We start from the raw sequence: 14944 nt of genomic DNA, 5'->3' as shown, positions 1-14944 counted from the left end.
GCTGGGATAGCCAACTTTCTGCTTTGGGTTTGGGCCAAGCTCAGCGCCCAGACACCTTGGGCCCTGGGGAGGTGCTGCCTCTGGATGGGCTCACGGGGCACACAGGATCACACAGAATCACAGGCACACACGTCCTACAGCCACGCATTGCTCTCCGAATGCACTGGACTGGGTGGGCCGTTTCAGCATTCAGGATCAGAAATTCGGTGTCGTTATCAACAGAATCATTTTAAAAAAATAAATAAATAGGAAGACTCTCAGATCTTGTCAATATCTACATGGTAAGCAAAGCACATGTCCAGAGCAGGCACCCAGACCTGCAGGGGGGGAGAATACTCTGTATTTGCACGGTCTTATCCTAACCACAGCAGGGTTGGGAAAGTACTGCAAGGCAGTGAGCTGAGGAAAGCTGCTTCCCCTGGGGCTCATTACACCCTCACAGCACCTGATAGCTCCCAAGGAGCTTCAAGTGCCCTTTCAGCACCCTCCACCCACACGGCACATCCATCCCAGAGCATCCTTTTTATCACATTTTTACTTTAAATACAGGATATTTTCTGTTTTGTTTTGTTTTGTTTTTCCCCTCCCCTTTTAAGGAAGCAGTAATTACTTTTTTTATCTCATTTTTGAAAAAGGCACCTGAGCTTTCCAGCAAATTGCTCGTACGTCTCGTTCCGAGGGATGTATGTACAGATAGACAGAGATACCTAACCGAGATTTACTTTTTGGCAGAGCTTTACTTTCTGCTGCCCTCATCTGGAGCTCCTTGGAAACAGCATGGGGATGTAATACTGCATCCCACAGGGCTCAGGCTTCCATCCCTGCTGCAAACGAAGCCCAAATCAGCTCGCTTCTCGGAAGCAGAGAGCAAAACTTTACTCGATGCAATCAATTCAGAGGCAGTTTATTGAGCACGGTGGCGATGAGTTGACTTGATGACCCTCGTGGTCTTTTCCAACATTGGCAACTCTATGGTTCCATGAAACCTTTTTAAAACCGGATCTGACCATTTCAGTCATCTATCCAGGAAATATGCAACTCAAATGCAATCACCTCACCCGCAATGCCATGAATTAAAGCAGGAACTGTGAGCAAGTGAAAGTTTAGAGGAGCAAAAATGCTCAGAGCGACGTGCTGCCTTGCATGACTGTTAAAATTAAGTTATCAAACTTTAAGGCGTTGATTAAATACAACGCAGGGGTGTCTCTGCCATGATTAATCTCCTGAGTGAAGGTGAAGAGCTGTGAATCCAAGAGAGATTGAGGCTGGCTTTGATTTCTGTGAGCTTGCTGAGAGCTTTCTGGGCTTTCAAAGCGCTGCGGGGCTGAGCTTGGTTACCAACAGTGCATTGAAAAGCATGATTTGGTGGGAAAAAAAATAACAACCAACATCGTGTTTTCCCCAAGTGTTGAATCTCAGTTCACTTTCCCAGCTTGGATTTACTGTGACTGGGAGCAGAGCTGTGTGCTGCATGCAGGAGGGGCACAGCAGCCCCCAGCCCAGCGTCCAGGCAGTGATTTATGCTTGGAGCAGCCGAGGTTCCAGATTAATGCTCTGGCTAGTTTGCAGTAATGCCACTCAAGATAATTTCTGATTTAATCCATGCCACATGAGGCAGTGGCGGTGCTGACCCTTGGCTTTTAACCCGGAGACCTTTGCTGTTCTGGCTGAAGGAACTACTGTCTGTCCCCTGATAACCCCTGTGACACAGCTCAGCTGGCTTTAATATTGCCTGCTGTTGTTTATTGATAAAGATGCAGAATCTGCAGGTCACATTAGCAGCTAGAGGAGAGCACCAGCGCGATGTGCTGGGCCTAACATGGCCCTGGGTGCTGCAGGCTGAGGACATGGGATGTCACCACCCCCAACCGTTAAACCAGCAGTGACACTGGGGAGCAGTTCCACAGATCCCACATGTGGTCACTGCAGCAGCTTTAGGGACTGTCCCAGCACAGGATTGTCTCCAAGAATTCCTATGCCACCGAACCAAAACATGTGTCTTATCTGACTGCATCTCATGCTGGCACAGACTGGGTTTGCTGGGCTTGGTGTTGAGCTAGCAGCTTCTATTTTAAATCCGCTTCCTTTCCTACCAGCTCAAAGTAAATTTGGCTTTTCCAAGCCAGAAGCATCACTATCTAGATCATAGAAGCATGGAATTATTAAGGTTGGAAGAGATCTCCAAGATCCCCAACCCACCCCGCTGTGCCCCCACGCTGTGCCCCCACGTCCCTCGGTGCCTCATCCACGTTCCTTGAACACCCCCAGGGACAGTGATTCTCTCTCCTTTCTGGGCAGCCCACACCTGTGTGCTTTACCACTCTTTTGGAGAAGAAATGTTTCCCAATAACCAACCTGAGCCTGCAGCATCAGGAACAGCCCTGGTTCCTTCCTATGGTGTGCACTCGGCTTCCCTCAAAACCACAGGAATTAATGTCTGCCTGGAAGTATTTCTAAAGGAAACCTTCTGCCATGGAACACCTTGATCTGAAAACCAGCATGGCTGTCAAACCTCCGCATTGCACAGAGCTTTATGCAAGGGAAACAGAAAGAAAGAAAAAAAACACCTCAAAATGATGCTCAGAAAGACCAGGAATCCATCAGGAATCCATCAGGTTAGAAGGAGGAATCCATCAGGATAGAAAGGGGCTGCCTTGGAAGCAGGCTGATGGACACACATGGAGAAGGAGGGAAGAATTCGGGTGCCTCCCACCCTTTGCCCCACCAGATTTATCTCCTTCATTCCCTGAAGCTCAGCAGTGATGGATGTGGGCAAGCAGCAGTAACTGCCCATTGTACAGCCTGCCCAGCTCGGGGGCTGGATGCTGCTGCAGATAAGGGGCCAGGCTGTACCTCCAGCAGAATTTTAGACTAATCTGGGCTTTCAGAGAGAAATGCAGATGGGAGGAGCCTGGCTGAGCACACAGGTGGCTCAGCAGGGGGATGCTGTGTGGATTTCATGGGTCCTTGCAGGTCGCTGGGAGGGCAGCTGTGGGTGAGATGCGTGCTGGGCAGCTCGGCCGTACCCAGCTGCAGATAACAGCAGACAGGAGACAGCTGTGCATGGAGCTGTCAGCCCAGCCACACTCTGCAGATTGGCAGGAGGGAGATAAGCTGCTGACAAGCTTTCAAAAGGAGCCAAGCTTTCCGAAACTTGGGTTGGCAGGTGATTAAAATAAACGTGGTCTTTATTGTTAGGTGTCCTGGGTGATGGCTTCCCATGCACGAGAAGCTGCGTGCTCCCTTGCTCATCATGCAAACCTCACTCTGGGCAACGAAAGCCCCAACCACAGCCATTGACCAACACTGGCAGCAGGCCCCAATGGGGCGTTTTGATTTCTGCTGCCTCCCCATCCCTCAGCCAAAAGCTGAAGGAGGAGCAGAGAGGAACGAACGCGATAAAACAAAATCTCTATAAATTTCTTAACATCCATAAATCAAGCCTACAACTTCGGCACTGCAATTTGCCTTTTCCTTGCAAAGCTGACACTTAGCAGCCGAGCAGGAAAAGAACTTGCAGTCTCATCCATCCTGCTTGTGATCAATAAGATCAGCAATTAATTCTGGAAGCAAGCAGGCAGCGCTGCACTTGGAGCAGGCAGGCAAGACGCTTTCCAGGATTAAACAACACAACGAGCTTGAACTCTGTTACAGAAGGCAACGTACTTATTTACTCTTGACCGCCGGAATAAATAAAACCCTCAGTAAAAATAGGTCAAATCACTGGATCCTCAGTAGTGAAACAATAAGGAGATCTGCAGCTGACAACAGGATCTGAAGCGTGGAAGCTTTCCAATATCAAAGAAGAGCCAGCCAGGCGGCTTACGTATCCCTGCATCGCCTGGCCCTGGTGGGAACCATTGTGTTGAGGTCTATAAACATCCAGGGTTTATCTGGGGCTGCAGAGAGGAAGGCTGAGGAAGGGATGGGGGAACTGCAGGCACTGATTGCCCTCATTCCTCTGCAGGATGCTCAGAGTCCTGCATGGTCCTTGGTGTTCTCCCCTCATATGTCCTCATATGGTCTCAGTTCAAGCACATTCTTGATGCAGTGGAGGGACCACATGCTAAGTAAAGCAGGCCTTTTTCTCAGACATAGTCTTAAAGATATTAGAAGTAATGAAAAGTTAAATGAAACATTAAAAGCCATAAAAATCTTAACAATAAGCGAGGACTCTGAAGCTATTCTCTTTCCTGCACGTGCAAAATTGCTCTTGCTTTAGCTAAGTCCTAGAAAAGGGCCCACCAGCCCTCTGTGCAACTGGGCAATGGGGCTTTGCCCTCATCTTCCATCTTTGCATCTCCAGATGGGAGACCTCTGGGCTTTAGTTGCAGCTCTTTGGAGCAGAACCCATCTTTTCCATCCACAGTTGCACCATACTCAGGGCAGTGAGTCTAGAGTCCAAATCTAGGTTCCCAGATGTAATGATAAGATACATGAGTGCCCAAAGGAACAACAGGAACTTGGGTGCAGCCACCACGCTCAGCACTTACCAACTATTTACGCATACATTTGAAAAAGAAGAAATAACAATGAAAGAATTTTTTTTTTTTTTTTCTTTTGTAAAGGTAAGCACAGAAGAAAAATGTGAAGGAAACATTTGGCAAAACGTGGTGGCCAAGTTCTGCTGAGGGATGCCAAGGAAAATCCAAACAATGGCCTGGGAGGGACCGCAGCGGGGCGGAAGGATAAGGCTGCATTCCCCATGCCACAGGAAGTCTTTGGTTTAATGAGAGCGGGGCTCTTCAGGAGAGGAATCCATCTTGGGTGGTGGGTGATGCATTCTGCTGGACCCAAAGCGTTTCTCCATGGCCCACTTTAGATTCCTGCCCATCATCGTGGCGAGGTTTCATTTTTTTCCATTGTGGTTTGGGCTTTTAATTTGTTTTGGTTTTGGATCCCTGACAACGCGACGTTTGCACGTTAGTTTGCCTGTGCAAGTCTTTACTTGGGTCTCATCCATCATTTTCTGAGTTAAAACATAGCTGCTTGTCAAGAGGAAGTCATTTGTCTCTCACGAGAGAGTCACCACTCCCACCCCCGCCAACCACTCCGGCGCAGTGCAAGCACATCCATTAGCTTCCCTGGAAAATGCATCACCCGACGCCGGGACTGAACTTCAGACTAACAAAACCTCACCGAGGACACGGAGGAGCCATCCCTGTCACTCTGCTCAACGGTCAGGTCAAAGCCCGACCTTTCTTTCCATTAAATCCTTAGCATCTACATTTAAGAGAAAATATTGTGTGTTTTGTGATCAGACCCAACGCCCTGATTTCCAGCCTCCCAAGTAGCCTGTTCATCCTTGGCTCTTTTCAAAGCCTGTCTCCTTCTCCCTGGTCACTCCTCACGAGTGACACAGGAGAGGAAACACCTCTTGCGGGTGGGAGGTTGGAACAACCCTGGAAGAAACCCAGGGAGAAGCTCTGCAGGAAGGACGGAGCCTGAGGGAGCAGCCACTCATGCCAAAGTCACACCAAACACCCATCCACGCACATTTTCTCCAATGTTTAAGCCTATCTTCTACTGTTAGCTCTTCATCCGTGGTCAGAACAGGGGAGTACTCCCCTTATTGCAGACTACTGAAGCCAGAAGGAGCACAAGGGATGATTTTTCCCACCCCAATATCCAAAAAGACGGTGCTGACTCAGTTGGGTCCATCATGTGCAAACACCTCCAACACCTCCCATTCAAACAGGGTCTTCGTGCACTCCTTGGGGCACGACAGGACCAAGGTGCTGCATTTTGGCTGGGAACAATGGTGGAAACCATGCCTCCCCTGGTGGCAACCAAGCTGCTCCATGCAGCAACTATTTCATCTTGTGCTGTGACCAAAGGAGTGAGCCATCAGTGCCCCTTCTGAAGCACAGAAAAACACATGGGGCTTTGCAGCATAGATTTAGATGTTAAGGCAAAGAACCTGGCCAGGTGAGTGCATGCAGTAATCTCCTTGGTTGGGAGCCATCAGGTGCAGCTGAGAGGAGTTATTCACCAAGGGGTTCCAGCATCCAAAAAAAGGACACATCGAAATTCAGGCCTAGGAAGTTGTCTCTCTCTCTAGGAAGTTCCATATCACATCATTTTCATTTTCCAGATCAGCAGAAGAAAAGAATACTAGTCCTATTAAACACCACATCGAATGAATGATGAATCTTGAGTTTCTAAAATTCAACTGGCAAATCCAAATGAGATTACCAAGCCAAAAACAAAAAAAAATAAAACAATAGATAGAAAAAAAAACAACCAACAAAATAAGACTGCTGTAAGTTAAAGGAAGAGAAACTTTCTCCCTCTGTCAGACTAGGAAGTGAATGTAACTTTGTATCATAGGCAATATAATAAATATAAGAAAAACGAAGAAGATGAATGATGAGGCACCATAACAAGCTTCTAAAAGCCCTCATGAAAAATTGGGCATCTTTGAAAGCTCATTCCTGGAGCTTCTACAATGAAGCTGTGAAAGCAAATAGAGCTGAACCCCAGCGAGGTGCTGCTTGGAGACAGGAGTTGTGAAAGATTCAGATTTAAAGACAACGGCTTTATTTTCCTATGGCCTTGAGGGGATTAAGATAGGACAGCAGCACAGCTTCACCAGTGGAGATATAAATCCTAGAGGGTCACTCTGCAGCCATCTGTCAGCTGAAAGGAAGGGAGGAGGCAGGCTCGTTTTCAGTAGTAAATTTTGGGAAGAACGAGCACTAATGGCTTAAAATTAAGAAAGAAAAACACAGGGCTAAATAGTAGGAAATGCTTTATAACGGTGAGGTCAGGCAGACAATGGAGAAACCTGTCAGGGGAGGTCAGGGGCTCTCCAATAAGCAAGAGGTGGGACAGAGGGGGCTCTGCTGGAATGCTCATCTCCATGGGGATGGTTCCCCCCAGTTTGGGCTGACGGAGATCTTTAAGGGAAACGCAGGCTTCTTGCAAGGGGACAACGAGGGTCCAATCCCTTGAAGATGCCCTAAAGACCACATCCAGCCAGGCAAGCCCAGAGCCAGCAAATAATCCAGAGGGATGCACCCAAGCTGTTCCCATTTCCAAAGGAAAACAGCAGCTGTGGAGGAGGTGGGATCATTGGGAGCTGGGGGGGGGGGAAGGAAAAAGGGGCCTTTCAGCAGAGCCCTGCCAAGGGGGTGGGGATGGAGCAGGGGATGCTCCATGCATGCTGGGCTGCTGCAGATGCCTGCATAGGATGGGTTTTCAGGGCTGTCAGGTTGATTTCCTCTCAGCTCCCTGCACAGACACCTGCAGTCTGTTACATGACACGTCATTATATTTCTTAAAACTTATGGTGTCCATCATCACCCCCAGGCAATCACTGCAGAACCGTGATAAATGATACACAGGCAGCTTATTATACACACTAAATCCTCTCCGCTTGGTGGTCCAGAGGTTTACCTAATACATTCTATTCCTCTCCTGCTTGGATTTGCGTCTTGGATCCGTTTGATGCTCTGTAGCAAAAGCTGAATAAATGTGCTAGCTGCCAAACGTGGCTATTTCCTATCATGCCCTACCCAGTGAGAACACAATTAGCACTCTGAGTCTCTTCTGCAAGTCTTTAAAACTTAACTGCATTAGAAATATGAAATAGCAGAGGTTGGGAATGCCATCCTGACAGCTCAGAGCACCAGAAAGCTGCTGGGATGGGACAGCAGCTGGACAGGAAGGCAGGAGGGGCTGCGACAGCCAGCTGAGCTCATAGGTGGCATTTAGGAAAGGCCAGAACTACGCATTCTCATTGGAATTCAACCATTTGGAGGCCAGCACAGTCATTAACAGCGCTTAAAAATTAACATCCTAGCTTCAGGTCTTGCCTGGAAGGCAGTGCAGAAACACATACTCATGTCCTTATGGCTGCCCTCTCCTTGGGGAGTCCCTCCTGCTTTGATATGTTGTCCCAAACACCTCCTGAAGTGCACTGGTGAGGGCAGGAAAGCCTTCCTGAGCTTTACAGTGTCAGTAAGCACTGGTAACACACAGCAGAGGGCACAGCTCAAAGGGATGAAGCTCCTCATGGCTGAAGACAGCAGGAGAAGGAGGTGAGGGTGGTAGGGTTGCTGAGAATGCTGGAGGAGGAGGAAGGCTGAGTTGATGCAGGAGGTCATGGGAAGTCAATAAGAGGAAGCTGAAGGGGGTTAGATGGGATATCAGGGCTGGGTTTGGCCAAACACAGAGCACAGGGGAGAAATAAGCCCTGAGCCCAAGAGGAAATCGCAGAATCACGGATAGAATCATTCAGGTTGGAAGAGACCTCTTAGATCTCCAAGCCCAATCTCAACCAGGGACAACAACCCCACCACCTCCCCGGGCAGCCTGTCCCAAAAGGGCCCTTTTTGTGGGGGATGAGGGTTGAAAAGCAAGCAGGGAACACATTGACCTGGGGGGTTGCAGAGATGGGAAGAGCTCCAAAAGAGCAGCGCAGTCTGCTGGATGGCAGATCAGCTTTTCCTCTTCAAGAATTCTGTTTCTGCTGCGCTCGTGGGGGAGGAGAGTTGGCCTCCAGCTCCAACAGTAACTTTGAGAAACAACTCAGGAAGCAGCTTATTTAGATAGCACTGCCTGTTCTTCTGAGAAAAGAAAAGAAGAACTATTACTGGTTGCTAATGAATGGCTTTTCCACAGCTGATAGTGTTTTTGGGGGGGTGGATCCTCCAAAGTCTCCATATATCTCTGCTAAAGGGGTGGATTTTGCCTCCAAGAAGCACAGCTCATTCATGCACACGCCCCGATAGGACAGAGTTAAACATCTCCTCTGGTTTTAATGGAAAATAAAGCAGGCATGACGCATCTGTTCAGGAGATTTTTTTTTCTTATCTCTGAGATCGAAAAGAATTCCAGAGCTGGAAGACCAGAAACGGAGAGCAGCTCATTCCCTGCCAACTCATGCATGCTGGAGGAGTTCAGGTTGAGCACAAGCTCAGGCTTGGATTCTCTATCTGCTACTCTCGCTGGCTGAAGAAGGAGCAGTTTGGACCTCAATTTCTGCACTGGAGTTCGGGGTAAATAAAAGTCTCAGGCAGAACCCACTGAAGTGGTTTCAATTTGCAGGCTCCAGGCTTCCCAGAAGTTAACTCTTGTAAGATTCAATATACACAGATGTTCCTCGGTTGGATGGGAGAGGGACTCAAGTAGTCAGAGGATCATTGTAACCTTCTGGGTCGAGGATTTCCCTCTAATGGAGCCTGTGAATATGGCACCCAGACTGGAAAAGGCTGAAGAAAGCAGCTCCTAGGAATAAGCAAGATTTCAAGGGAAAAAGGAAAGAAAAAAAGAAAAAAGCAACTTTGAAAACACTGCCAAGTTGAGGCACTCAATTTTTTGCACTGCAGCAATGCGAGCATCCTCTGCTCCTTGCAGCCATATTCTCCTTGCAGTGAGGAGCTGCTGTGTGCAAACAGTGCCCAGGGCACCAGCTGGGTTAAGAGAACAAACTCTTTAAAAAAAAAAAAAATAATAATAAAATTACAGCCACTCTGAAGGAAAGCAAACAAAACTTAATAGCTGCTACCTCATAGCGGTCGGCTCCGTGCACTCTGTTCCAGGACAGCATTGATCCATAACTCAAACTGTTGACTCGGGGAATCTTTACCATGGTTGGGCTCTTGTGGGATCTGGCTGAGCACATTTCAGTAATGTCATTTCTGATCAAGGTAGTTCTCAGTAACAACTTTCAGCATATTACAGGTCAAGGTTAAGAGGGAAAGGGAAATTGCAGAGGGGCGGTGCTCGGAGCGCTCTTTAGGATGCTGAAGAGGGAGGATTTGCTCTGGAATTAAAGGGGTTATTGTGATCCAGAAGAGCAGAAAAAGTAGCTCTTGTGACACCAGAGCAGACTGCAACAACGTGCAGCTGCCTGGAAATGAACCAGCCTTAAATCCATCCGTACTGAACTGATCTCAAACCATCAGCTATTCGGTGCAGCCCATTACGGTTGCCTTGAGGAAACACGCCATGCACTTGGAAAGCAGTTTAACAGAGCCTGGAAAATCTCTCTCAAACCACGACCTGTCTCCCAGCAGAGACAAAACTCACGCAGAAGCTCTCACTCTTTGCTGGTGCAGGTTGGGAGCCGAGCTGCTGTGTCAGGTTGTTACTCACACCCACTCTCAGCTTGAATCCATGGCATCACCTGCTTTCCAAGCTGAGGCCTATGGGAACACGGTGAGTTTGCAGCAATTTGTACAGCTGAGGGGGGGTGGAAGGCAAGACACCAGCTTTGCAAAGCAAAACAGCCATCTGATTTATCAACATGAAACTAGCAGCCTCTGAAATGCTGAAGATGAACTTAGACAGCATCTGCCTGATTCATTATCCTGCACCAAATACAAATTTCCTTCCAGCCAGGCAGAATCAAAACTCCATCATCTCCCAGGCTTCTGTCCATCAGGCTGGAACCACAATTATTTTAAAATATTGGAAGGATGAAACACCTCTGCTTTAGGTGCTGGTTTATTGACTTTATGAAGCTGCCAGGGACTCCCAACTCCCATTAGTGTCAATCTGAGTTGTGGCTGCTCATCACCTTGGAGAAAAACAGCACTCTGGGGAGGCAGCTTTGGCTGCTGGAAGTTTGTGGGAGTTTTGCCACTATCTTCAATGAAGCTGGGACTTCTTCCTAAGAACTCAGCCCTTCAAAAACAGGAAATTGTGCACTGAAAACCAACAGTGTTGCAAGGCAAAGGAATTATAATAGAGTCCTACAATCAGACTGCTTGCCTGCCTCAGAGATATGGTGTTAGGAAATGAATACAGGGTTGTGAAGTAAATTCGGTGATGGATCATTAGGGCTGGTGGGTGCTCCCAAGCAGGTTACTTTCCTTGCCCCATGCTTACAGCTCCATTTTTCCCTATGAAGCTTACCATGCACTTTAGGGTATGCTCACTCCTAAGCCTTCCTGAAATGCTCACTTGTCCATGGACTATCTCCCGGCAGCAGTTCTGGGGCTAATTCCAGCACTCTGAACCCCAATGAGGGAAAGCCAGGCTCCTAGCCCCAACCAGGGCTAATGAGCCCCACCACAACAGCTAAGGGAGACATGAAGTCCTCAGGCTCCTGGGAACTGCAGGAAGTCAGGAATGCCAGCCCCAGCTATAAAGACTAATTGATGACGACAGCACAATTTGGCAATATCCTTTCAAATTCTCCCTGTCAACTCTGGCGGGATTTAGAGAATCCCAAATAACTGAGACCCTGGGCAAAGGGCTCCTTGGGGCTCTCCCCCTCCAGCATCCCTGACCCCATAAGTACATGAGTAGCATTCACCCAGCCAGGCTGAGCTGAGGCATGACAAAGGGGTCATGACATTAATTTGTACCTAATTGAGTCTATTTGAAAAATCTAAAACTCAAGATCCTGCCTTTTGCCTTTAGTTTCCCAACCCAGACCCTCTTGGGCTCCCAAAAAGAAGAAAAAGATGCATCCCAAAGAGCATCCGGCAATGGAAAATTTGGCTGCTCCCAGAGGAACGGCCCCAAAACATCTCAACCCAGCTACAGATACAGAAAGAAAAGGCACTTAAGCACATAAAGGACAGGCAAGAATGAGAATTCAGCTAGGAAGAGACGCTTAACCAAGATACAACCTCTGCCCTCAATATCTTGGTTATTGCCACCTGGCACCCCACAGAGAGCCCCAGCAGCATCTCCAGCACCGATGGGAAAGCTTTACAACAACCCCAGAAGGTTGGATTCAACTCATCACCTCCATTCCATGTTTCTGGTGGACAAAGCTGGGACATGCAGAACATGGGCTACACCGAGGCACATCGCTGCTTCTCCTGCATCATCTCCCATCTAGCTCGCCCCATCCTCCCCAGTGCTCCCTGCTCTTCTCTCCCACAACCCTACAAATGCCTTTTCTTTTTTTTAAGAGCCGCCCCATTGTTCCTGGCAGGATGGGCAGAGCGGCCAGCCGCACAATGCAAGCACCCTTTTCTCAGGATGTACGTTGGTCATCCCAGGGCAGGAAAAATGCTTACGATGGGGGCTTCCTCAGCACGCTGCCTTCCCCTTCCCAGCAGGCTCTCACACCAACCCTGTTTACCAGATCACCATTCTCCCTTGGTACAAACTCACTATGCACAACTGAAATATTGTGTATCGTGCACTGCTCTGCACAAAAAAACGTAAATACTTGAAGTTGCAGAGCTCCATCAGTGTCACCAACCCTCAACCAACGCTGGATGAGAACCCCACCACGTCAAGAGTGCCGTGCCCACCTCACTGATGACAGCAGCCTCCATCCTCACCGACGTAGTTCTGAGGACACCGGTGCAGTAAATGAGAGCAGGAGGCCTTTCATCGCTTGCCAGCCTTTGTCCTTGGGTGCTCGTGAAATCCTCGGGCATCCTGAGCTTGAGGTCAGAGCTGATCTCCATGTGCTTGTCAGCCTTCAGAACAAAGGGCTCTGTCTGTGCAACCCCACGCCTACCCTGGGCTCTGCAGATGACATTAAGGGGACGTATAGGATCGTTAGGACCGCGTGTTTCAGCACAGTGCATTCTGCTGCTAATGGCAGCATCAGCCCCGTGTCACAGACATCCTCCCTGGGGACTCGTACAAATCAAGATTCTTACTCCCTCCCAGACATCAGCGTTCGTCATAAACCCAGATCTGACACAGATTTTCGCATGCTTCAGTCCACTTCCTACAACAGCTTAAGGTAAATCAGAAACCTACAGCCACTGTCCAAAAAAAAATCATAGAACCACAGAATCATTAAGATTGGAAAAGACATCTAAGAGGATCAAGCCCAATCCCAACCCATCCCTGCCATGCCTATTAACCACACTGCTCAGTGCCACAGTTCTATGTCCTTTGAACACCTCCAGGGATGGTGACACAACTAACATTTCCAGACTGCCAGTGCCAGTTCCTGACCACTCTGAGTAGAAGTTTTTCCTAATATCCAACCTGAACTTCCTCCAAAGTTCCCAGCCTACATCTCACAGTGATGCCATTGCACACCCATGTAAATCTGAGACTCCTTGCACTAACCTTGACTAACCTTGACAAACCTTGCACTACTGGTGAGCTTGGCAAAATGCTCTCATTGCTCTTCTCCACCCCTGTCCAGGATGCATTTGTTTTCACCTTAGGATTCATCTTCTTCCCCTCACAACACTGATCCCTAGTTCATCTCAGCATCATCGCTAATAGCGATGGCAACATGAATGTCCTGGCACCCACTGAGTGTTTGGGGTGGGGAATATAAGGAGGAGACAGAAGTTCCTCAAAACTCATTCACTTTATAATTGAGGTGACTTCCATAGGTCTTCACACAAGCTCAGCATCTACATGCAACCTATAGCACAAAGACCTTCCTTCTTCTCACACTGAGCTACAGACCTACCGAGGTGATGGCTCTGCAGAATGCCTCAACCCCTGGGAAAGAATTGGTTAAAAACTACCCAAGCAGTTCGAAATCTTTTTTCCTCTGAGGCCTGAATGAGTCTTTGAGAGGAAAGTGCTTCTCAGCATCCTGACATCTGAATGTGTTGTTAAGGAAGAGGTGTGTATCCCAAGCACGGTAATTCATTTGGGCTTGAAAGCCAGAAGTGGCATTTTGAATGACAATTTGCTTAGGGAGTCCATAAATACACAACGTGATTTATCAGGCCTCAGTTAACATGGGAAACAACCCAAGAGAGGGATATTTTGTAATTGTGGCTTTGCAATGATGCATTTAATATATGGTCTGTCCAATTCAGAAGCTTGAGGAAGAGGAGGTGTTTGGGGGAGGAGTGAGCATATGGCCCAGCAGTGAAACATAAGATAACTGTTTGGGAGCAATTAGCAACTCAACCTGCCATCTGTGGTTACTTTTATTTGATTAAGTGTGTGCAACTGCCTGGTAGAGTTCCCAGAATTCTGGGAGAAAAAGAGGTTGGAGGGATGGTAGAAGCAAACAGGGAAAGCAGTTGATTGTCTCCAGCGTGTTCAAAGCCTGAAGTAAGCTGGAGAAGTCAGCACGACACAGGAGCCCACAGACACGAGTGCATACACCTAATAGGGTGGGAGTGAGCAGCTCAGCAGAGTGCAAGGGGCTCCTCAAATTCCCCTTTGTAAATTGATTTGGAAGCAGAAAAACAGCCACTGAGAGGAAATGATCCACGACAAGAAACCCTGAAAGCAGAGCAGATTCCTGCTTTGTCTTTCTACTGCACTCAGCGATGCTGTACCTGTGATGATCCTGGAGGATCTCTCTGAAGTGTACTATTCTATTTCCCACATCTGACACCAGCCAGCATTGGTGTAGCCACAGGGCTAGGTTGGTCACCAATTCCCAATGATGCCTAGATAGGACCTTCTCCATCCAAGAAGAGTATTTCCTAATTGCATAGCACCTACAATGCTGTAATTCAATAGAAAAGGCAATAATGGCAGCAGAACAGCAAGATCCCAAACTGCAGCAAGCAGGAGTCACTCAAACGTAACTGCCAGGGGCATAGAAATAAAGGAAAGAAGCTGCTTACCTTCAGAAGGCCCCAGGTACACAGGGATCTCCAGCAAGATGCCCTCATCTTCCCTGCCAACCCTTAAATGAGGGCTGGGAAGGGGTGGATCCTGGCTCCAGCCCTTCCATCACTCAGGTTCATTGCACACACCTGAGCTACCCTGACGAGGTCCTCAATCACTGCTTCAAGCTGTGACTTCACATTTTCACTAGACATGCCTTCAAAACTCACCTGAATTTATGCCTTTATGCCCCAGCTAAAAACTCCAAACACGAGGTCCCATATCTATACAGTGAACCTCGCAGTGAGAAATGAAGTTTCCATCCCTTCCTTTGCTTTCTTTTCTCTATGCTGGTGACAGGTTGAAGGCTGAACTACATGACCCTTTGCAACCTTCATGATTCTATGATTCTCTTTATACTCAGGATATGTTTCTGACCTGACCTGACCAGCACAACTGTTTCCCTTGCTTGCAAAGCTGTATT

General features: G+C 48.1%; 1 long non-coding RNA gene across 1 annotated transcript; it reads right to left on the bottom strand.

The window, feature by feature from the left end:
- Positions 1-8208: 8208 nt before the first annotated feature.
- Positions 8209-14616, bottom strand: LOC128082532 (uncharacterized). The gene is made up of 3 exons (XR_008207715.1): positions 14478-14616; positions 12222-12441; positions 8209-10632 (listed from the first exon to the last, which is right to left on the bottom strand). It is a non-coding gene; the product is annotated as an uncharacterized LOC128082532 (long non-coding RNA).
- Positions 14617-14944: the final 328 nt, after the last annotated feature.

The sequence above is a fragment of the Tympanuchus pallidicinctus genome, unplaced genomic scaffold (assembly GCF_026119805.1).
Source record: "Tympanuchus pallidicinctus isolate F22 unplaced genomic scaffold, pur_lepc_1.0 scaffold22, whole genome shotgun sequence".
Taxonomy (NCBI): Eukaryota; Metazoa; Chordata; class Aves; order Galliformes; family Phasianidae; genus Tympanuchus; species Tympanuchus pallidicinctus.
The sequence above is the reverse complement of the archived record's forward strand: the minus strand, read 5'-3'. Positions and strand labels throughout refer to the sequence as shown.